Source organism: Megalopta genalis, chromosome 15 (genome assembly GCF_051020955.1).
Source record: "Megalopta genalis isolate 19385.01 chromosome 15, iyMegGena1_principal, whole genome shotgun sequence".
NCBI lineage: Eukaryota > Metazoa > Arthropoda > Insecta > Hymenoptera > Halictidae > Megalopta > Megalopta genalis.
Genome location: NC_135027.1, coordinates 7033011 through 7058467, shown reverse-complemented (window position 1 = coordinate 7058467; position 25457 = coordinate 7033011). Strand labels below are relative to the sequence as shown.

The 25457-nt window shown below is 39.2% G+C and overlaps 1 protein-coding gene across 9 annotated transcripts in view; it reads right to left on the bottom strand.

Moving 5' to 3' along the window:
* Window positions 1-18120, bottom strand: part of Oamb (Octopamine receptor in mushroom bodies) — a 183983-nt gene extending 165863 nt beyond the window's left edge. For 4 of the 9 annotated variants that reach the window (XM_076526713.1, XM_033468691.2, XM_033468690.2 and 1 more), the window contains exons 1-2: window positions 17641-18120; window positions 13907-14159 (exon numbers count right to left, since the gene is read on the bottom strand). The gene's annotated coding sequence lies outside the window, so the exon portion shown is untranslated. Of the gene's footprint in view, window positions 1-13906; window positions 14197-15762; window positions 16232-17640 lie in introns of those variants that run through there. The other 5 variants (XM_076526716.1, XM_076526714.1, XM_076526717.1 and 2 more) reach the window with 5 other exon arrangements.
* Window positions 18121-25457: the final 7337 nt, after the last annotated feature.

The window sequence follows — 25457 nt, the reverse complement described above, 5'->3', positions numbered from 1 at the left end:
GTATTTGGTAAACTTTGCATGTTGTTAATGTATTGTATGTTTGTAGTATGTAATGTGTTAGCGCTAAACCTACTGAGCACTACATTTAATTTAATTATTTATATATTTATAATTATGTTATTTAATTATTTATTTATTTATATTATTATTTGTAGATATACTATATATTACTACGTAATTAATTGTTTACATATTTTGGAAGAAGTCGTAGCAAATTTAAAAAAAAAAGAATGCGAAACGAGTAACGATGATAAAAAATGCCGAACAAGTCATTTTGTCCCGCGTAAAATCTCATACGGCATTTCGATGTTAAACAAAACAATTCCCCTGTAACCCCGTGGACCGAGGAATCAAGCACGTGCTCGACAGTGATCTCCGAAACGATATGGATGCCACGCGGGACCGGAGGCCGCAGATTCGTCCCGGCTGGCAAATAATCGAGGAAAATTTAGCGCCTAGGGGTCCGAAACCGCGGGCAGCCCAATCAGCCGTGGCCGGACCGCAATCTCGGTCCCCCGGAACAATAATCGGCGCGCGATCGTGGGCGTAGACGCAGGTCGAAGATACGATTGGTGCAAACAAGCCGGCTTGGCAAACAAACAATTTCATGCGTGCAAGCTCTTAACAAGCAAATAAGCTTGCGCTAACGAGCCGTCCTGTTTCCCACGGGCAAACAGCCCGGGCCATTCCATACCCGTCGATGGGACTTCTAACGAACACACACGTGTCGCCATTGGGCGCATACAGCGTCGCCGAAGTCAGCGGAAAATGTTCGTCGAGCACCCTCTCGAAAATTGCCGTGCCGTCTCGAAGACGTATGTTCGATAGGCGATAGAGGATTCCCAGGCGAAAAGATGACGGGACCAGGAGAAACCGGAGTCGAATGCCGGCCATTGTTTCCAGCGACAATAGGATACGAAACGGGCAGAAGGAAGCTTCCGTTGCGCTTTCAGACCTTCGATCATTAAATTGGACGGCATTGTATGCCGTAGAAATCGAAAGACAATGAACCTTTGCGCCCTCCACCCCCCCCCCCTCCCCATAGCAGTCATCCATATCTGGCTCCCTCTCTTTCTTACATCGCCGGGGAACAATGAAACATCCTCGAAGTAGCTACGTATCGCTCAGATCCGCGGTTCTTGCGATTTTCGATGGTGATCCGTTGCGCCGGCGATGTGCTTCGAGTAATGGATGGATCCCCGCGCAAATTTCTCGATATCCCGTGAGATATTGCGAACTCAAATGCTGATCGGTCATTTGTCTCGGCGATACTGCGATTCCGCGAATTCGGGATATAATAATTAGATGGTGATTTATTAGATTTTTGTGTGCTCACGGCTTTGCGGATTTATGACACGTAAGTGTGGAATATTTTACAGGCTTTCTTTGCAATATTTTCTTTGCAAATGATCTAACAGTATTCTTAAATTCTTCCATTTTTTTTGCTGTTTTGAATTTCTCTTATCAATTTTTGCAATAGCCTTTCTTTCGTTTCGTACTTCATTTATTCGCCATAAATGCATTAGAATGTTATTCAACTGGCAATTTCATCATTTTCATGCCGAAACAAAATTTCATACATCTTGATCGAAGACTATAGGCTACAGACTATAAATTATAGACTATCCTCGTTTATGACCAAGAATTCTGTTACATCCTGTAACATATTATTAATAATACTTTTAACTAATATTTTGTTCTGCTGTTTCTCCTTTATCGCCAGGAATTCTGTTACATCTTTTAGCACATTATTAATAATATTTTTAACAAGTATTTTGTTCTATTATTTCTCTTTTATCACTAAGAATTTTTCTACATCTTGTAACTATTATTAATAATTCTTTTAACAAGTACTTTGCTCTGGCACTTCTTTTTTGATCACCAAAAATCTTTTTGCATCTTGTACCACATTATTAGTAATATTTTTAATAAGTATTCTGTTCTATTGTTTCTCTTTTATCACCAATAATTTTGTTATGTCTTTCAGCACATTATTAATAATCTTTTAACAAATATTTTGTTCTGTTACTTCTCTTTAATTTTGCAGTTCACGATTTTACTTCCTGCATCAGAGTAAGTTCACTGCTATTAGGAACTATAAATTCGTCGTTGACAGATATTGATATTCAGTAGTTTCAAGTTGCACCAGTTATGCAGAATCTATATAAACAATTCGGGTTAGGTTTCGTCTAGGAAAGTGAATTCTAGCGGCATTTCAGCGGCGCATAATGCGAATCCTTGCACGACCCGTCGGAATCGCCAAAAATCGTGTAAGTCCCCGTCGAAACTCTGCCATAGAATGTTTTCCATGGTGCGAGAGGCAGAGGTAAAGGGGTGTGGGTGGCATATAGTGCACGATCACGACCTGAATTCCGCGGCGTGGTTTTGAAAAGCCGTGCTCGGGCCCGCTTTCAAGACACTGAAAGCGCATTGAACGGCAGTCGGCTGCTTATACACGATATCCCACTTCGGGAGCTGTCCCCGTGAGTTACAGAAACGCGCTAAATGGGAAACGCGTTTCCCATGGCACATATGAGGGCGGAGAAAGGGGGGAACGGGCTGCCACCGGGAGAGAATTACGGGGGCGAGGGTCGCGCACCGGCAATTTTCGCGGAAATCGCGTTTCGGAAGAAGCCGATCACCGGAGAAAGCCTTCGCGCCGGCTTGATTGTCGTTTGTTGAGCCAAAACCGCCGCTCAATGAGGTAATTGACGCTGAAAGCGAGCGACAGTGTCACCGAAGGGGCGCCGGTTCTTCGCTGACTAGTTGCGACGATGCAACGTGCAGTAATATTCGCGAAAGAGTTGTAATGGATCGGTCGCGAGCTAATCTGTTAAGAAATAACTATGTATTGGTGACGTAGTTTTTCTAAATAGCATCGGAGCTCTTTTTGTATTTTGTTTCATTGTGTGTGTGCTTCGTGGCTTTGGTTGGAGCTGGTTGCTTCCGCTAATCAATTTACGAGTGAATTTCTGACGTGTTTAAACAGTATATTTTACTTCAATCAAGAAATAATTTACAATATAATCTTGATCCTCGTACGATCATCAAAAATATCAATTTTCTACATCAACTTATGCAAAATATCCTGTGACTGTCATCTCACCTCTTTTGCATAATAGATTTAACGAAATAAAAATTGAAATTTTACCATATTCTGTGCAATTATAATGAGTGGAATGTTTTCGATTGCAATCATTTCTTAAAGCAGAAAGAAAATTTGTATTTATTGCATGCCTACATTTAGTTGAACGGTTAAATACTGGTGACAAGAGGGATTGAGATTTAATTCTGATTTTATTCTGACTTAAAAAAACGAAATAAATGATTATGCACTAGAAATCTTCATCGCGAATAGTATTTCAAGCTTCTAATTTTTTATTTTTATTATATTTTCTTCTATTTTTTCGTATGCACTAAATAAAACAATATTACAATATAAGCAATATATGCTTCATTATACTATGTACTATTAATTTAATAAAACGTAGTTATTCAAATATCAAATTTTACTCAACAACCATTATCACTTTCTCTTTCGTCATCGAATGTTTCTGCTCAAATGAAATTGTTAATTTCCACGCGGTGGATTTATAAATGACCAGCAGCTTAGGGCAGTTCTAGATTTGTCTTTTTAATAACTACGCTTTTAGCTTATCAGACCTGGCGTAGTTATCGGCTCAACGCAGATTGACTGTCACTATACCGGCAACATATTTTCCTCCGAAATGAAAAATCACTGTGTACCGTGAAATATTGATTGAAATAAATTTGCTCAGGCTCCCGGAGGATTGATAAGGTTAGAAAAATCGGGAGTACGACAAATATTGGCTTATACCGCTCCCATTTCGCTAAGGGGAGGCTTCTCCGACCACCAGAAAATTCTACAGCGACTGATCTGTCAGTCAAAGCGATAAGTAAGCCATCATAAGCGAGGCTCTCGAGAACCTGGGGAAAAATTTGTTCGTGCTGCCGTCAAGTTACAGTATCAAAAATATCGTTCATCCGTTATTTAGTTGATGTATCAACGTTCACTGTTCGCCGTTAATGTGAAACGAGGCGAATTAAAATCGATAAAATAACAGACATATTCGAAAATATGTACTCATACAATATACATGTTTCTACACTGTTATTTTAGAATCACACTATTTCATAACTAGTTCTATTTGCTACGATCAGATTGCGAGTCTTTGTACGAAATGTGCATTTTCTCGAAGCAATTGTAAGAGGCAAAGGTTCAATAAACCTTACGAACAGAACGTTTTCTAAATTCTGCTGAACAAAAATCCAATTCGAATTAACAAGTAGATTCAACATTTTCTTCAAGTTAAAAGATTGATTATCGTCCAATTAAACATTCTCTTGAACGATACAGAATGACAGTTCGACGCAAAGTCTCCTATTATAAAAATTTCAGCCAGATGAATATAAAATAGGATTCTCAACGTTCCCGACGACTTCGCCGTTTCATACATATTTCACCGATACCGGTCCCAAGCGCATGAAATTCGAAGCCCAGTTACCTCGGAGCTACAGAACAAATAAAATCATATTTGCGGAACAAAGTAAACTAATCATCAGCTGCAGTCGGAGGGTAGAAATATCAGCGATATCTCGTAGTCAAGCTCTCAAACCGATTGCCGCGTCCGTCGTGTACCGTTAAAAGGCAAGTAAGTGATTGCAAACAGCGGTACAAACAGCTCGGTTCGCATAAGTCCTCAATACACGGTCTGTTTTTCGAAAGAGAGTCCTCGAAAAGTAGCTGAAACACGGCTATTTGATGTTCATCCTGCGTGAAATTCGAGGAAGAAGAGGCGCGGACCGTAGTAATTTTGACATTCGATTAAAGCGACTCGGTCGGAATGGGGAAAAGGCCGTTTGAAAAGATTCCCGTAGGAGAGGGCGTTTCTTGTCTTTATTTTTGACGTGATCTCGTTACCGGACCTTCTTACCCGGCTTTCTTCCGCGGCCGGTGAAAGGTCTTTCGCCTGTCTTTTCATCGTTTTCTCAAGAAAATTCGAATTGAATTATACCGGTCAAGCTTATCGAGTGGCTTTTATCACAGACGAGATGCTGGAGTAGACTTAGCACCCAATGTAAATTTTTTTCACCCCTAAATGTGCCTTCAGAAACACCGTTACCAGCTCCATGGCGCTCATCGTTATCAATAATTTAGAAATTTAAACTTTATAATTTGGTAGCCACAAATTCCTACGGCACGTATATTCAAACGACTCTTTCAAATCTGGAGGTAGGAGCTTTATAAACTTTTGAAATGCGTGTATGCAACGAAGGTGATTTACCGAAATAATTTTTCGAAACATTCGTGAATGAACTCTCGTAAAACAAGTACAGTGGCCCACAAAAGTGTTTGCACACCTTTTAAAACGCGATAACTTTTTTTAAACTGGACTAAGTGATTTGAATTATTTTTTAGGTGATAGAAGGACCAGTCTACTAGACAACGGCTCTAATACTTTCTTAAATTTTGCTGTTACTTGAAATGACTTTTTTATCTGAGCCAATAACGAAAATTTTAGAAAATGTCTTTCGTAGATCTTGATAACTTGTAATCTTGTTATGGGTTACAACAAATTAATGATGGCAAAAAACGCAGTTCTGTCACGATTTTGACCAAAAACTGTATGAATACTGCTGTTTTTAAAATCTTTCAACACCTGTAGTTCGACTTTGGGTGATCCGAGTATTGAGATCTACGGAAAAGTATTTCTTAAATGTTTGTTAAAGGCTCCGATAAAAAAAAGTTAAAAAACGAGAGTTTATTATTTTTCTTTGTCATTCAAAGTAATGGCAAAATTTAAAAAGAGCATTTTAGTCACCGTCTAGTAGACTAGTTCCTCTATCATGTAAAAATTTTAACTCCGATACAACTGTGGCGGCCTTGCTTGCTCTTAGGTAAGTCCGAACAGATATCGATATCGGACGTGTAGGCAATGGGGCGATGGTTCCCGATAGCGTTCTTCTCCTGCGTAAGGCCTCCTTATAGCTCTTGGTTTAGCTTGTAAGACGGCCCAAGTCCCCTCAACCGTGCCTTGTGCCGCTTGTTGGGGCGGGTGCGAAGGACAATGGTCATCGGGATGGAGGATGCTGCCTTGGATCATCATTTCTCATGGTAAAGCGTTTGGTATCGGGATTTGCGAGGTCCTAAGAGCTTCCCAAACATTGTACGTCACCCTCGAGTCGGAGCATTCTGCTGTGCGTGCGTCTTAGTCAAGTAAATCGTCGTTGTAAGAAAAGGAGCCAGAGGGAATGCCGATTCCATTCCGACCCTTCCGTGTCTCTAAAGCAGCAACCTTCTTGGGATAAGAGTTGGTTCAGAAAATATTACGAGTTGTAATGTATTTTGGGTCGAGGATGATAGCTGCTAATTATGATTTTTTTTATATTTTAAAGTAGGGTACAAGCCTGTAACAATTGTATTGTATGATTTTTAAATAAAATGTGAGAATTTGTATATCTGTTTTTGTCTTGCTTCTTTTTTGATCATAAAATATGTTGTTATCCTTGGTTCATTGAACCTAATTTATCGGAATTTAATTGCGTAAATTACACTTCTGTAATAAGTAGGTTCAACGTTCGTTAAGCACATTTCAAGCTAAAATAATGTCTACGTCTTTTTCATTATTCTCTTCATTTCTGTTTCAATTTGTGTTTGATTATCTCGAAAAGATAAATTATATTATCTCGAATAATAGATATTTTGTAAAATGTTCAACAATTTAAATTTAGTGTCATTTTAGTCCTTTTTTAATTTACATCGTCCCGAGTTAAAATTTTGTAAAGCATTAAGAATACGTAGGAGGGTATCTCTAAGAGAGGTTCGAGCTAATGGTATTAAAAAACGGAAGCTGGAAAGTCTCGAGCTCGCGGTACAATATTGTACACTGTATTTTTAGAGCCAACGATACTGTGTAAAATAGTAACGAAATTTTTGTGCTGCAGTATTATGTAGTTCGCTAGGAAACTGGTCTATTTAGGCAGAGGACGAGAGAAAACCTCTCGTTTTTAACAATTTCAGTATTTCGGAACATATTACACGAAACCCCATACGGCGTCCGGTCTACTCCGATATCTCGCTTGTGCTTTTACACGTCCTCTCCACGTTTCAAAAAATAGATGGCTCGCGATACTCGAACGCGCCAAGTGTTTAAATCCCCCGGGCACGCTTAAAAACGCGTCGCGCCGATTTTGTCAACGAGAATGCGCGCAGCTCTTTTTCGCAAATACTTCATAAAACCGCGCGCCGATCGTGAAACTGCACTTCGACGCGAAAACGCTCGCTCGAAATATTTGGCCCGTCAAAAATCACTCGTTTCAACCGTTCGCGTTATTCGCGCCGTTCAAATTTTACGCACACTATCGTCGAAAAACTGTTTGGACACGAGGATATCAGCGGAAATGGCTTGCAAACGATTTTGTTTCATTCGTTTAACACTAGAACTACCGATTACTAAACAAGAATAATGTACAGTCGCGTCGGAAAGTATGTTGACAGCTATTAAAACGCGATTACTTTTTTTAAATAGGACTGAATCGCTTGAATTTTCTTTTCAGACGACAGAAGGACTAAAATATTTTTTTCTAATTTTGCTATTACCTGGAATAGTCTTTCTATCGTCTAAAAAAAAATTCAAGCCGTTTAGTCCCGTTTTAAAAAAGTTATCGCGTTTCGAAAAGTGTAAATATACTTTTCGACGCGACTGTATACTGCTTTATGACAATGACGAAATTAAATTTACATAAACATCGTACGATTTCTATTTTAATTGGAGTGCGGATTTTGTCGAAAATACTTTGTCTTAAAAAATTGATAAGTCTGGAGACTTATAATCGCAAGTGAATGAATTCGATATTAGCTTCTTTCACGTGCCATACTCTTTCTCTATGTTTTAGTCTTCAGCTTTCGTGCGGATCAAAGTACTTTTAATTACAGCTTTTGTAAGCGCCGAGGCGGGTTTCGGTGTTAATTATTTTCTATTTTATGCTTAAAATTCATATACGCTTTAAATTCACATTTTTGCCCTAGATTAAAGTCAATAAGATATTATTTATAACGTACGTTAAATTTCTGTAGTTTAGAGCCGGCTTTTACACGAAAATGAACAGAACAGTGATTTTTTTTTGTACCTCGGCGATTTCAATTGTAGCTGCTACTGAAGAAATTCATTATTAATTTTGTTATACCTTGAATTGACGTATTTTAGATTATTCAGCTTCTGTATAATATGCGAATGAATTCAATGTTAATTACTTTTACATTTAGAACGCATTTTGGATTTCAGAACTTTCTCGTCCTATAAAAAAAGTCATTTCTCGTTTCTAATTAAAATATTGTCTTCGTGAAATTGAAGAATCTTCTATCATACATTCGTTAATTTCTCCTTCTTCCATAAAATAGTTCTCGAACGATCGAATCGTTCTTATCTACCATCAGAACGATGGACATTTGCAACGGTATTTCCGCAGAACCGAAAATCCTCCATGAAAGTTCATGAACACGAATGAACTTCCAATTACATTTAATCACGTTCGAAAAAGTGCCGACAACGGCCTCCAATTGTTCGAGCATCACTCGACTCCGGTCACCGACCCGGAAGCAAATCCCGGATAGACTGATAATAAATGAGCAATTTTAATTGCTGACTAATTACATATGACGAAATCCGACAGTAACCGATCGATCGATCGATCCTGTCGCATATCGGCCGCGATAGTGTACACGGATAACGATCCGAATAAAAATTCAGCGTCATACTTTCGCGCGTTATCGCACCCGCGATATTACATTCGCGCCGGAAAATTGAAATTTCAACGTCGAAAAGTCGAGGTCGTACCGACCAGCATTTTTGCGAGACCCAGCCGCGTTTAATACCGTCCCTGGTCCTCCATTGAAATCCATTCCGCCCCTCGTAAACATGTGATAGCGAATTATTCAGCAGCGATCCGTTAAATTACCGTCAAATGATTCTGTCGATGGCCGTTAAGCCTTTTCGACTTTTCCAGGAACGAAGCGCGTATTCCCGTTTTATATTTTCGAAACGGGCCGCGGATCTCGAACCATCGAGAATTTCGTTCAGTGCCAAAATATTTGAACACACATCAACACGCCTTTGATAAAAGAATCGCGCGATTTTTGTTGCTAGCCGAGCTTTCACCAACAAATTTGTCTTCGTTCGAGTCGTTTCCCTTGCTTCGACGAACTAAAAATGTTCTAATGAACCAGAGAACACTGTATCTCATCTCGCAAATGAATAATCAACGAAATGTATTAATTAGTCCCAAAGGACTGTAACATTCGTTTCGAATTAATTATCTTCGTGAAACTAATCCAATAACTCGAGCGAAGATCATCACGAAGAATTTTACAAGCGCGGAATGTTTATCAGCGAAGATGTCGCACGACCGAACAAACTAAACGAACTTGTTTAAAAGGCAAGTTTAAAAGCGCTGCTTTCTAGAAAATTTTCCGGAGATATTTTTCCGAGGCTTCCCAAGGAATGGAATTACAGACGAGAATATTTTGCCCGTAATCTGCATAATGACGACGAGAAAAATAAAAATGAGCGGAGCGGAGGAAACGGCGACAGTCGAAGGATGTTGCGTTCTACCCGGTAATGTGACTTTCCGGTTGATATGTTACAAGATGGGAACCGATGATATACGTGGAATTATGCAGCACGCCCTTGGATCGCGGTGAAACATTTGAGTGGGTTAAAATCATAGTGGGGTAAATCACATTGTCGAATATGTTGACTCGTGTCTTGAAATGTAATCTATACGTGTCGAAGTGTTACAAAGACAAGTGAAATAAGCTATGAATTATTTATTACTATATATGTAGCACTAATACAGGGTGTCCCAAAAATATCTCGTAATCCGGAAATGGCGGGTTCCTGAGGTCATTTTTAGTAACTTCTTCCTTAGCGAAAATGCAATCCGCGGCTTTGTTTACGAGTTATTAACGAAAATCAGTGACCAATGAGAGGCGAGATCAGCTAGCACGAGACGGCCGGGCCAATGAGCGGAACTGGGATCCGTGCGCTCGTTGACTGGACTGCCTCGCGCCAGCCGAGCTCGCCTCTCATTGGTCAGTGTTTTTTGATAATAACTCGTAAACGAAGCCGCGGATTGCATTCTCGCTAAGAAAAAAGTTACTTCAAATGACGTCAAGAACCTCCATTTCTGAATTGCAAGATATTTTTGGGACTATACTGTGTGTCAATTTCTGTTCACTGATCTAATTACTGTGCTTCAATTACTGTGATCAATTCTAGGTAAATAATCTTACAAGAAAAATACGAGTAGCGGTTGTCTACCTTCGATTTCCTTTAAAATGAAGCCGTCGCTAACATATCCAACCATGGACACCATGGAGAAGAAGCCAAATAGCCTATGAAAACGTAAACCGTCGCAGGTTTTCGTTCAAAAACCGTTCGAAATCCTTCTCGAAACCCGCGCGGACGATTCTGAATATGTTTTTGAAACTGTTTCGAGTTTCCGGTTTATTGGAGAAAGCTTTGACGTTCGCGGAGCTTTATTCCCAGGAAAATACATGGTTTGCTCTTGTAACGGCCGTATTGTTTCGGCATTAATTAATTCCGATAATCGCCGCTAATGAATTACGCGTGCAATAATGTTTGGCTGCTTTCGGAGCGGAAGAATTTGGTGGAAATATTTGTTTGGTCCCCTGTTGGCTTGTTATCAACGAATTCTCTATATGTGTGCTTTCACGGCGCGTGTAGTTTTTCAACATGCAAGCAATTAGCATTTTGATTTCATTTCTATGACGAGCAATTCCTCAGTTGACGAGGCAAACTTTTCTTTCGTTCTAATTTTCGCGAACGAACGAACGACAAACGAGAATTGCAAGACGAATCTCTCGCGAGATTATCCGAGAAAAATCCACCGAAGACTGGAACATTATCTCTGACGCTGCAGCATACGAAAAATGCATCCGGTCAAAACATATGCAACTTCTGCGATCACTTGCAACGAACGATCATTCTATTTCGATGAAAATTGAAATATCTCGCGCAAGATAGTACGCACAAAATGACCCCGGGGCGAGACAAGCTCCGGATTAGAACATCTTCTTCGCGCCGTTGCAGCATATCGATAATCGCATCAAAACGAACGGGCGCAACTACTCCGTGAAAACAAGACTATGCATCGTGCAACATCGGCTGCAAGAAAATGAACAGCCGAGGACCCGAAGCCGGTTAATTCCGAATCGGTGCGCGATCGGGCAAATCGGATGACAGAAGAAACGGTTGGATGATCCTAAATTCTAATCAAAGCGTATTACCTTTGGCGTCTAATGCAGGTGCGGATCGGAACGATCGAGGAGATCGACCAATTGAGCGCCGCCGCGGCGTGTCGACACGCTCGCTGAATTCAGCGTGGAAAATCGGTCAGTCGGGTTATTCGATCTCGTAAGATCGTGTGTTTATTAATGCCCGAGGAACGAACGGGATCTGGCAGACGGTCTGGGCTGATGCACGGCATAATAACAAGCGTTCCTGGCTGTCACTCGGAGAGAGAGGCAGGGATACTGGCAACCCGGCCAGCCAAGGGGAAACCGTTCTAACGAGCGCATTTCCCGTGCGTCTAGCTCGACGTTCGCTTTATCGTCGCGAAAATAACCCGGACCCGTTCGTCACCGGTGCACGGGATCCCGTGTTTCGAATTTTCGGAATAGTTGCATCGTTACCACCAGCCAAATACGTCGCCGCGCGTTTCTGCGAAATCCGCGCGATTCGGAGCGTCGAGAAGCGGATTTTTCCACGGTTTTTCTCTCCCGAAAGTGCACAGAGTTCTCGGTTCGATTTATTCCCCGTTCCCCGGCTCCCATCCCTGACTGTCTTCTTAGGCTGGTTTTATAACTTTTCCGTGACCTGTTGCTTTGCACGAAACATTGCCGGCTTCATTACGACGATGCAAATGATTATAGACTTAAAGCAACTTAAAAATTTTCACGGATGTTTAAACGTTTGTACATTTCCATTTTAGAAAGAATAGGAAATAGACGTATCCAAATATAGTTTTATTACGGTTTTTATTTAAATATCGATGAAAATGTAACAATCACGTTAAGTTCGTAATTATTCACAGCACTGTAGATGGCCTCCTTTAGCTGAGACACCCTGTATATTTAAAAAAGGAACTTAATAAAATATTGTATTTGTATATCTCTATAATAAAAATAATAGAAAATAGAAATATACAAATATATTTTGTTGAGTTTTTGTTTAGGTATCGGTAACAATGTAAAAATTACTTTGAGTCTATGATTGTTCACACCACTATATTATTATATTTCTTCTTACAGCAAATACTCACATTATCGCTATTTTATGTAAACAAGTTTGATACTGTGAAAATGTTTCTGGAACATAATATAAAAATTTCGTAAATTTCAAAGTAATGCAAGTATTTCTAAATTCTTTTTACGTCCTCAATGCTCTGTATAATGACTATCCATTTTCGTTATAAATGGAGAAAATGTGCAGACCAGTGATTTCCATGTACAGTGATCTTATGACGTAAGATCGGGAACAATTAATTTCATAGCCGATCGAAGGATCTGTTACTTTTCGAAGTGAACTCGGGTGGAACGTCTGCGCGGGAGATTTGATAAATTAGAACGCGATCTCCATTCCAGGGTTTAGCTTAATCGGATTTCGGATTGATTGCTGCCTAATGCTTGCCCTTTCGCTACACTTAATTGCCATTCCCTTCGACCGATCCCGCTTTAGCGGTAATAATTTATGTCGTTAATTAGAACTGCGAATCTTCCGACTTTCAATTTACGTACCAGTGGCATCGTATTACCTGCAAAAAATGAAATAACCAATTTTTCCAGCTGATAGAAATGCAAATAAAATCTCCTATTAAGTTGAAAGTTTTATTATATATTCTTCGAAAAACCAGTTTATATCATTAGTTATTTTGTATCTAGCCTGATCAAAAAGCAGACAAAGACAGTATACTTCAAATTAAATCGCAAGCTTTATTATATTTTTCTACGAGCTAGTTTATATTATTAACTATTTGTATCAAGCCTAATTGGAAGATTAAACAAAAGATTGGGGCATGAAAATATCGCATCGATAATTTTCGATAATATTAATCGGCTACCGAGGCTATCGTTATGTGGATAATTAAATTCGGAAATTCCATAATTGTTTACAACGTCACGTGTGCGCCGCAACACACACCAATTAACAACGGGATATTCTAAATTACACGAAATCCAGATAACAGTTACTGTTTCGAACATTTGCGCACTTCGCTTAGCAGAATTAAGGTGCCATTTATTTCGCCTAAATGTGAGCACACTTTACAAAAAGCGAATTATAAATTACAGCAATTTTTAATGATCGTTTTTATTCACTTTTAAATCCATTTCAAGTCAATCTGAAATCTTTCAATTTACGATAAAATGACATTTGTTCAGAATAAAATACCAAAATTCAACGATTATCTAATATCGAACCGTATATTATATCCGTCCGAATAATCACAGATTACACTAAATTCCGTGCAATGAACGGACGCATCAATATTTCGGGGATTTTTACGCTGAAAATTGAACGAGCGAAATTGGACAATTATTTGTCGTTGATTCGCGTGTTCGAACAAAGACGGAATATTCTGAATGAAATGAAATTAACAGAACCGTCATTATTTCGGGCGTTTTCCGTGACTCGGCTCCCAATGCTGGAATTTCAGAGTTAGTTTCGATGCTGGAGTTGCGAAGAGAGACAGGGTTAGAGAGCGCATGAACGAAATAAAATCACGTAAACTCGGTCGGCCCGCCATTCGGCCGGGGTTTCGTACTTAAAAACTCATTAACGAGGTCAAAGAAAAATTTTCAACTCACCCGCGTTCCGCAACACCGGCCGAGCGTCCTTTCCGCCGCGTAATTCTTGTCGACTAGACGAAAAATCGAAATTACACCGCTGATTAGCCCCGTCCACGGGATCCACCGTCCGGAACCTTTTTACACACCACTCTCTCTTGCTCTCTTTTTCTGCCCCGAGTCATTTAGGCACTCACCCGCGATACATTTATCCTAGCTAAACTCCGTTTGGCTCTATGACGACGAGTCAAGATGAAAATCTTCCTTCTTCTAGCTTTGCGTTCGGTACAGATTAATTTTTAATACGTTGTCTGATGGCAGCGAGAATTACCATAGCAGAAATTACCATACCATAACAGAAATGTACAAGAGAGTAGCAAGAGTTGAACTAGTGCAAGATCTAAGTAAGTTACTCTTTTAATTGACACGTTAACAAACGAAGTGAGTGATGATCTAAGTGATTAGTTCAATGGAATAATAATATCGAAAATGTAGATGAGAGTAGCAGAAGTTAGGCCAGTGCAAAATTTGGCAATTATTGTAGTTCGAATCCACATATTAATAAGGTAAGCGAAAATCGAAGTGAATTGCTCGATGCAACGAAAATTGAAAAGTTAGAATGCAAAAGTTAGATCAGTGGAAAATTTGAGCAATTGTTGCGCTTTTAATTTACATATTAATGAAGTGAGTGGGGTCCAGTAATTTAATTTCAGCTAAAACGGATATCTACTTTTTAATGAGGAACACTTTTCCTGTTTCCATGATGTTGGGAATAATTATATTATAATACTCATCACTTTAAAATGATGGTCTGACACAGATGGTTAGTACAAAATTAGCATAATGTAATTATATTTAGCACGGCTAATGTTTAGCAACATTTTTGCAATTAAGAGAAATGAGAGTAAACTGCAGAACTTCAGGATGTCTTTACTCTGCAGAACTCATTAAACTTCTATTATTATTTGGAGTTTACATAATTACCAGTAATTCTGTTCCTACTGTGTACAGGTAGATCTGTTTGTGTTGCAGTGAAAATCAATGAAATGTATTTTACATTGCTAATTTATATGAACATACTGAAATGCATGCATTTTATCTCATATTGTAAATGTAAATAAGGGTACCATATGAAATACATTCTCTCTGGCTAATTTAAAAGTCAAACTAATGTTAAAAAGTTAAACTAATTAAAAAGTTAAACTCCCTTGCAAAGCGATACTAAAAAGATATATTTCTCATTGTGAGCTTAAATGGAGACACAAAAAAATATATTCCTCATTTTCAGCTTAAATGAAAACACTAGGAATATATGTTTCTCATTGCCAGACTAAAACAAACCACTAAGAAGATGATCCCCTGTAATAATGTTTTTAAATACGAAAAAATAAGTCTTTAAGGAATCCCAGTTACCATGAGTCAGTTACATATAGGATCAATTATATTGAAACTGCTCAATTTACTTACTCTAACTATTGCTAAAACTCTTTCTAAAAACTTACTACGACCAGATCTTGAAAAACAAAGCTGATGACATATATAGCTGGGTACATACTATATACAAAAAGCACATTGGACAACTATTATAACCATTGCTGATTCTGATCACTTCCACCAAAAGACAAACTACAAACCTCAACATCTAATTCTACTACACCAACTTTTACCAAATCGCGATGTAATAAATTAACTCCTCAAAACATGGTCCTAGAGCCTTTAAGGTCGATCCGTCAAGGAATGGCCCTCTATCCTAACTTCGAAATCTGTCATCAACTCTCGTACTTAGCTTCTAAATCTTCAATATTAATAAAATGTTCAGATTTAACCTGTCGGAACTACTCTGACTCGAAATGAATACCTCAAAATTGAATTCTCACCTGACGATTTCCAAAGCTGAACCACGAACGTCACTTGAACACTGCCCTCCAATACATTAGTCATTTCGATACTAAATTACCGATACTAAATCTCTAGGATCTTCGGCGTTGGATCCACAAAGTTGACCAGCACTGTTTAGCTTCCTATTTTAAACAAACAATGCCAACTGGGCGAGGGCACAGGTCGATCGGCCACATTATTACGCTCAATCGAGGCGAACGTTCACGTCCGTTTAAATAGTCCGCTCGAAAAGCGGCCGCCTTATCTCGCGGCCAGATAACTTGTACACAAGGAACGAATGTCAATCACGATAATTCATAACTGGCGCGTACGGGAATTGCACGCTTCCGTGTGCGGCTCACCTTCGACGGTTCCGCAGACGGTAACACGTCACGGATGTGATTCCCTCGTTTTCCGCGGCGTGCACGGTCGATCGAGCCGATCGAATATTCAACAAATTCCATTTACAACCGAACGGATCGCGACCACGCGAGAACCAGTCGGGAAACGTGCCTCCGATCGTCTAAACACGTCGAAACTTACAAGCGCGAAAAATCCCGCGGTTTTTTCCACTCCGAGCACAAGTCTAACGCCGGGATCAAGCTTCTCAACTTTATTTTTTCATTGTTTTGTATTAGTTCCGCGATGATCTCTGTGATTTTTGGAAATTATACGAGCCGAGAGAAAATTCTGTTATTTCTGATTATTTTATTGGGATTTAGTTTACCCTGAGTGGGCTGATATTGTACTTGAGTATTGCGTCATAAGGTGAGTTGGAGCGAAATTTGTACTTTTGTCTTTCCGATGGCACCTTTCATTGTGCGAGACTTCGAACGAGTTTTCTGTAATTATTTGTACGATTCCGCAGTATTGCGTATTGAGAAAATTGTTATTTAAGGTCATTTCGTTTTCTTCCGATACTTCGTATTTGAATTTGAATATGCCGCCATGAATAGTTGAAGGGAGCGTTTGTGTTTCTTTCTTTCCGGCAACATTTTCTATTTGCTTCTTAACTAATCTTTTCAAATTATTCTCCGTGTTATTTTTCTTACAATATATCATCATTTAATTGGTGAAATAATGTTATTCAGATAATCTAAATCTGATTTGTGTCATACAACCGACATGATGTATTATTCATTTTTACATTTAATATTTATATCGCGTTTCTAAATTAATTAATGTTAAATACTGGAAGAATTAAAAACAAAACCCTGAACTGACAGCGTTAAGAAAAAATACCAAGCAATGCTATCTAAAAAATAAATATATACTGTCAACGGCTTCCATAATGATACCCTCTCTCAACTTTCAGATAACAAACCAATTGAAAATATCGCCAAACAAAGGCAACAATTATTTCGTTTCTTTCAAGCTACTTTTCCAATTGCTACTATCACTCTTCAATTAAATAACACATTGCAGACGTTCGATAAAACTGATCTACCTATTCCCAACGAAATGCCAAAAATTCTTCACAAACCTCGTAATTATTTTCAAAATTGTCTATTACCCGAACACCTGCACAGTAATACGTTTCTAATAAATAAATAAATAAATATATATATATATATATATATATATATATATATATATATATATCTAAATCACAAAATAAAAATTCTACTCCAGCATTTGTGATAAAAATTCTCCTGCGCTAATACAAGTGCGCCCTGCTAATTGCAAAAACCAAACAAAATTACTGAATTAATCAGCCAAATAAAAATCGCTCGCAAACATCCGCCAATCGTTCTGCAATCGGCCAGCTAATTCACGAGCTCAAGAATCCCATATCCAATTATTCGAAACCCCTCCCAACAGAATTAATCAACCGAAACCGGCTTCCACCAACATCCATAATTTTTCCCATTGTTTACCTCTTGAAAGGGCAACAAAGCCACGTCACGGAATGTTTATCCGGTAGCAAAGTAACCCAGTGATTTCACGGGAACCGGAACAGCCTCCGGGCCTCCATGTTACAATGCACCACCCCCGAACCACCCTGGAACAACCCCGGAACCACCCCCACTCCGTTCCCCCTCACGCGTGTCCAATAACATTCAATAATTCCAGCTCGACACACTGTACGTACGAATCTCGTGTGAGAACGTCGGCGACGAGCTAATCGCCGAGACACAAACAGACGTCGCGCGTCGTCGAACGAGGAGGAACGGTCCGCACAGATCCCCACACCGATCCAGATGAAAAGTCCCCGTGACCCCGGGATTTCGCGAGATTTTCAGATCGTTTCCGCGTTTTCTCTCACCGGTGCACGAGTTGCGTCGCAGCTGCAACGTTCGCGTTCCCGGTTAGCGGAAGTGGGACGAGCGTCGACATATCCGCTCGCAACGACGGCCGGCGTCGGACTGCCATCGGCCGCCACTGTTAAGGGGTTTTATCGGCGGCAGGACTGATCGTCTGACTGCAATGTTTGTACACGCTGCAGTCGGAAAGAACACAACGAGCGCAGTTCCCTCGGAATCGTATTGTTCCTCGGTGCATCTCGATGGACCTATTTGATGTTGTTGCCGCCGAGATGTTTGCGATACGACATGTTTGCGGTGCAGTCGATACCTGCACGGGCTAAACTATTTTTGAAATTCCGTTTATCCGAGATGTTTCTCGATGTTTATCCTGGGATCAGTTTCATTGCAAGCTGTGTACATATGCGATAAAGGAAGATCCTTGGGTTGAAGTGTTTTCAGAGCTACGTTATTTTTCGATGTCGTGTGCATTAACGCTTTAATGGCCGTTCACACAACACGATGCTTTAATAATTATGTAGATGATTGCTTTTAAGAATTATCACACAAAAAGAAATATTATCTAATATTATATACAAAATATAATTTATATTATATATAAAATATAATATATATATATATATATATATATATATATATATATATATATATATTATATATATAAACATTAATTTGCATGTGTATACGTGTAATAAATAAATATATATATAAACATTAAATGTGTTGTTATTGTTGTGTTTTTGTTTTTCGTGTACGTTCACACATGTCGAATTATTTCATGAATGTACATAAATATTGTCGGCCTCTGGCGACGTTTGACCGCGTAGGCGTGCGGTCATTAAAATGTTAAGGTACATTTTGAAAAATTCGGAAATCGTTTTGGAAATTGTGTTGTTGTTGGGTACTTTTGGATGCAGGATTTCGATACCAGAGGTCCACGATAAGACACGTTTGCCGAAAAGCGCACCGGCTAAACTATATTTAGAATTTTGTTTATTCTAGGTGTACCTAGATGCACAACTGTTTGATATCGTTAATCGGCTCGATTTTCTCGTAAATTATGTACATATACGATCAAGGAGGATCCTTGGGTTGGAGTCTTTTCAGCGGTACGGTATTTTTAGATTGTTTAGAATGCGCACCTTTAGTATCGTCATCTGTAAGACATTTATCCCGAGATAAATGCGGATGGTTACTTCACTTCGCGGTTTCTGAAACAATTTCTATATTCGACAAACGAACAAGTTTCCACGATTTTCCTGATAAGGGAATACCAGTTACATATTGATACATTACTTCCACATAGTCTCGCACGGTACGTTAATTAACGTACTTTGACTTGCGGTCAATTAAAACGCGGCCTCCAAACGGTTATCAGCGGACAAACAAACATTGCACCATTAAACTATTATGCAACCATAAACGTATGGAAACAATAATATTTTTCTACATCCGTGGCCAAGTTCTTTAACCCTGTCAGATAAAAATATCAAATATAGTGAACTGATCCGCAATTCAACCGTAAAGTGACGTTTATATCTGAAAAATTCCGAAAGAACGATCGATCGACTAATCATTTTTATGAATTTTTCAACAAAGACACTGCGTTCCAATTCAGATTTTCCGGCAAACCCGCAGGAATTCCGGGGTTAACCGAATCTTTGCTCGATCGAAATCGACCGGCGAAACTCGATTATTCGGCACGCCGCGTTCATCACCGCTCCCGCATTTTCCGAAACGATAGAACGCTGAGAGTCAGCGGTTATCATTTTAATTTAAAACAAAAAAAAAACGCGGAAGAAGAAGCGGGGACACACAATTTCCCGGGACGAACGTCGTCTGCAAATATCAGAGGGGCGAGAATGGAATCGAGCCCGGCTCATAGATTGCAATTCGTTCGGAAATTTTAATGCAGGAAAAACGGATCGAACCAAAACGAACTGCTGATACCATTTCCGACGTGCGTTTTTTTCCCCCCACGCGTTCCGTTTCTCCTTTTTCGTTTAGCCAGTTCGATCAGTGTTTGACACCCTGAATACCCTGTATCGAACAGCTCCCCGATTCCTGTTAGCTATTGGGGAGGGGGGAGGGGTTGATGGTAATGATAGACAGCGACGCCATTGGCGAACACGGGATCGATTTAAAAGTCGACCGAATCAGCCAATCGAACATTTTGTGCTCGCCTTTTTTCGCCCGTTCCGGTGGCTCGTCTTTGAACGCGCCCTCCTCTTTCTCTCGAATGGATTTTTCCCCGACCGATTCGCTCGCCCATGGGAAAAACCATTGACGGCTTTCGTCACACTTCGGGTTTTCTGTTTCCGGCAATGCGCCCGGCTGGATTTACGCTTCCAGAGCTCAGCACCGCTATTGTGATTCACAGTTTACGCTTCTCGGTGCTGTCGACGATTTGCGGATTCGGTGTTCGAGATTCGCGGGAGCTGAAGGTCAAAAATACTGTCCGAAGGTCGAACAGTATTCTCGAAACTGTGTCTACACCAACGATTTAAATAAAAATACGAGAAAAATGTATGCTATATACGTGCCAGCTTGAAAAATAAAGACGGAATCTTTAAACGACGAGATATCATGAAGTACTTTCCTCGTTGCTAGTTTAAATGGAGATACTATTCGAAATGTATTCCATATTGCCAGTTTAAAAATGTGACTTTGCAAATAGTCTCTTGCAATGGTCTTCGAATAAAGATATTAAATAAATATTCCCCATTTTAAATGAAGCTACTATAAAAAATATATCCTATGCTGACAATTTAAAAATGAAATTCTAAAAATGGTCCCGTTTCGATTGTTTTCGAATAGAAGGTACATCAAAATATTGTCCTCCATATTCCCAGTTTAAAAATGTGACTTTGCAAATAGTCTCTTGTAATGGTCTTCGAATAAAGATATTAAATAAATATTCCCCATTTTAAACGAAGCTACTATAAAAAATATATTCTATATTGCCAGTTCAAAAATGGAACCCTAAAAATGGTCCCGTTTCGATTGTTTTCGAATAGAAGGTACATCAAAATATTGTCTTCATTGTCAGCTTAAAAATGTGACTTTGCAAATAGTCTCTTGTAATGGTCTTCGAATAAAGATATTAAATAAATATTCCCCATTTTAAACGAAGCTACTATAAAAAATATATTCTATGTTGCCAGTTCAAAAATGAAACCCTAAAAATGGTCCCGTTTCGATTGTTTTCGAATAGAAGGTACATCAAAATATTGTCTTCCATATTGCCAGTTTAAAAATGTGACTTTGCAAATAGTCTCTTGCAATGGTCTTCGAATAAAGATATTAAATAAATATTCCCCATTTTAAACGAAGCTACTATAAAAAATATATTCTATATTGCCAGTTCAAAAATGAAACCCTAAAAATGATCCCGTTTCGATTGTTTTCGAATAGAAGGTACATCAAAATATTGTCTTCATTGTCAGCTTAAAAATGTGACTTTGCAAATAGTCTCTTGTAATGGTCTTCGAATAAAGATATTAAATAAATATTCCCCATTTTAAACGAAGCTACTATAAAAAATATATTCTATATTGCCAGTTCAAAAATGAAACCCTAAAAATGGTCCCGTTTCGATTGTTTTCGAATAGAAGGTACATCAAAATATTGTCTTCATTTTCAGCTTAAAAATGTGACTTTGCAAATAGTCTCTTGTAATGGTCTTCGAATAAAGATATGAAATAAATATTTAAAATGAAGCTACTGTAAATTACGTGTTCTATATTGACAGTTCAAAAATGAAACTCTACAAATGATCTCATTTCGATTCATTTCGAATAGGAAGTACAACAAAATATTGTCTTCATCGCCAGTTTAAAAACGAGGCTCCGCAAATGGTTTCTTGTAATGGTGCTCAAATAAAGATATTAAATAAATATTTTCCTCGTCGCCATTTTCAATGAAGCTACTGTAAATTACGTGTTCTACATTGACAGTTCAAAAATAAGACCAAAAAGATGGTCCCATGCGATACAGTCTTGAAAAGAAGACCCCAGAAAGTATATTCTACCGAGATACAAAAACGTATAAGCTTCGTTCAAATAAACATATCACGGTCTTAGCACATTGTTCATTTCACATCAAACGGAAAAAGACTCTTAAAATATAGATAGAACTGAACAAACGTATCCTCCTCTTTAAAGGAGACCTTTACCTCTGTCGCAGAGTATGTTCATGTTTCCAGCTTCTCTCTGCAGCATTTTTATGGAATAATACAATTAGTTTTCCCTACCACACTAGCTCACCTGTTCATTTGCGAGAATTAATGGCGGGTTTATTAAATCGCACGATGCGCCATTTGTATTTTTAATCAACGCGACCGTTATTATTTACTGGCAATACCACGCCTCCCTTCACCACGGTGAACAAATAATCGTGATTAATAAAAATGAAACGACTATTCGGGTCAAACGAATCGCGCTATAGTAATTTCTCTCTAATTGACGCATTGTACACAAAAATGGACAATTTTGGAGGAGCAGATAGGATTGTTCGAGCTTTACGGCTCGTTTTTATAGTCACCGATTGTCAACAATTAATGAAAACGAGCCGCAAGACTCGAATAATCGTATTTCCTCTTCCCAGATTGTCCATTTTTGTGCACAATCGGTGCGTCAATTAGGGACAATTTACTGTAATTAGAGATAAATTCCAAACAGTTTCGAAACTATGACGCAACTGCGACGAGTATTTCGTACGCTCGTTTCGAACGGCAGGCAAAACAAACGAAATGAAAAAGGAGGCACGGGAAAAAATTGGATGCCGTTTAACGATTGTAAAAAAGCAATCAGAGGAAATTTAAAAAAGCGAGCCGCGCCGCGGTCGAAACCGTCTGCTAATTCGCGCGAGGCTAATTCGGGGGGGAAACGCAACTTTCTTTCCCCGTTTTCCCTTTTTCACAGGAAAATTCCCGAAGAGCGCCGCGTTCTTATCCGGAAACGTGGAAGCTGCTTTTTGTCCCGGCGAGTCCCCAGTCACCGCTTGTGATCGATCGTTCCACATTTTTCATTCGGTTTTTGCGAAATTTCACGCGTTGCTCGTCCTCGCCGCGGAAAAAATTTTCGAAATGGATTATCGATGGGAGTTGATTTCGCCTGATCGATGGCCTGTGCACGCCAATGTTCAATGAAAGTTGAATGTTTGCCCAAACGGCTCGAGAGTTTCGAGCGCCGCGCTTCGTCGACGCAAAAATTGGTTTTAATAGAATTATTTAAGTCACGGGAAAATGAATTGATATACCTGGACGAACGATTGTATCTGATGGAACGATCAACGGATCACAGAAGTATTCGTGTGCGTTGGTGATATTCATTCGATTTCAGTTTGTTAAGCTGAATCCAAAAATTGCTTTTGTAAGTGATCCAATGAATGTTACATTGTTCGATAGCTGGCCAAATAAAACTCGTATAAAAATTTAATCAATAATCAATATGCATATACGTATATGTATACACTAAGCTAATCTTATTTCTAATTTTAATATATATGTTAATAATATATAATAATATTACATAATAATATATATTGTAACATACAATGTATATTAATTTATATATAATATAAATATAATTTAAATATATGATATAAATAGCATATATAATATAAAAAAAATTAATTTACATACATAAATTTAGATGTCAAGGTTATGTCTTTATGTCAGTGCTATTATCTTTAGGATAACTCTTTCTTTATTTACGATTTCTAGTCGCATTAACATCTAAATTAATTTGTTATAATACATCGTGAACTAGACATTTATAATTTATATTCATTATGCAATATAGAATTTCACCTTTACCAAAATTCGTTCGACATTCGTATCGGAATATAGTTCGGGGCTCCGCCCACTTTCCCCTAACACAGACTCAATAATTCGCCACCGAGCTTGCGCATAATTAATTAATTTCAAATTCTTCAACTTCATTTCAACAGGAATCAGTTTTAAATACCGGTGACCCAGAAACCGAGGACGACTCAGTCGTTTCTCCCCGCTCGGCCGCTAGACCACGCCCCCTCGGCCCTTCCACAACTCCCAGGCCCCGCCCACGTGCCTCGAACAAGAAGAACAGCACTCGAAACTAAAACGACAGCCTTAGATGTCATCGAAAGTTCGTCCCTCTCGACAAATTTGAAATTAAAAAACGCAATTTCCGCGACGGGTATTCCGTTTTTTTGGCGGCGACACAATACGTCGGCCGGATTTATAATACAACTTCCTCGGCTGGACGTCCGCAGATCAGCGGCCAATTACCTTCAATTACCACTGACTAAAACTCTTAATTAATTAGCCACCGAAGCATCGTTGTCGCGGAAAAAGGTTCGAGTCTCCTCGAAAGTTCCCACAGAATTTCGTGCGTTCTAATATATCCGCAACGAGATTCTTCCTCGTAATTGGTCAAAGCTCTGGCCCCACCTCCGCTCCCCGGCCCTGCTCGTCTCTCTTGCGAATTTCGCCTCTCTCTCTCTCTCTCTCTCTCTCTCTCTCACTCACTCACTCTTTCGCTCTCTGTGTCCTGGCAATGCCGGTCGAGAGGCGATAAAGTTGTCAGTGGCTCGTTAGATGCATGCCATCCTAATAGAACGAATAATCGCCGCGAACAGTTCCAGTTCTCATTACAGACAATTTCGTGCAGGTTGAACGACCCGGCCTCGCGGCACTTATTTAAATCCTCTCCGACCCCCTTTAAAGTCTCGTTCCTATGTCTCTCTTTCTCTTCCCCTCCCCCCTCTCTCTCTCTCTGTCTCTCTTTCTCTCTGTCTCTCTTTCGTCACTGTCCACCGATACCGAGAATATTTTCGACGCCGGCGTTTATCGATTCGAAGACCCTTCCGGTTTAAACGACTTAGCTCTAGCTCGCTGAACTTCGGAGTTACGGACTTAATTGACTGCCCAAGGTCGCTCGCTCTGCCTCCTACCGATGAGAGAGCTTTAACACCCGTCGCTGTTAGAATTGTTTCGGAGTGGGTGATGGACAGATGGAAGAATTGCATATTTCGTTTCAGTGCGAATTCACGGTTTCAGAATTAAGCAAACAGCCAATGTAGAATAATTTACACTAAATTTACCGAGCAGTAAAGATCTGTCCGACAGGTTTCACAAGAATTACAAGACTGAATTTGTTTAGATATCTTGCTATTATTAGTCAAATGTGTGCCAAGGTTATTTTATTTTTCACAATTTGAAAATGGAGAATGTGGAATCGTTGTATCGCTATAGCAAGGATTGGCATAAGCGAATATTAATTTTTCAGAGATCTAGAATGGCTGCTGTTAAAAGTATGACAGTGTCATGCAATCGAAAATAGTCCATTGTAAGTGTTGCTTTAATTGAATCTTTTATCAAACATGCTCGTGGAATTTATCTTTCCTTCTGTCGCGATGCAGATGCAGCTATATAATGCATTCAACTG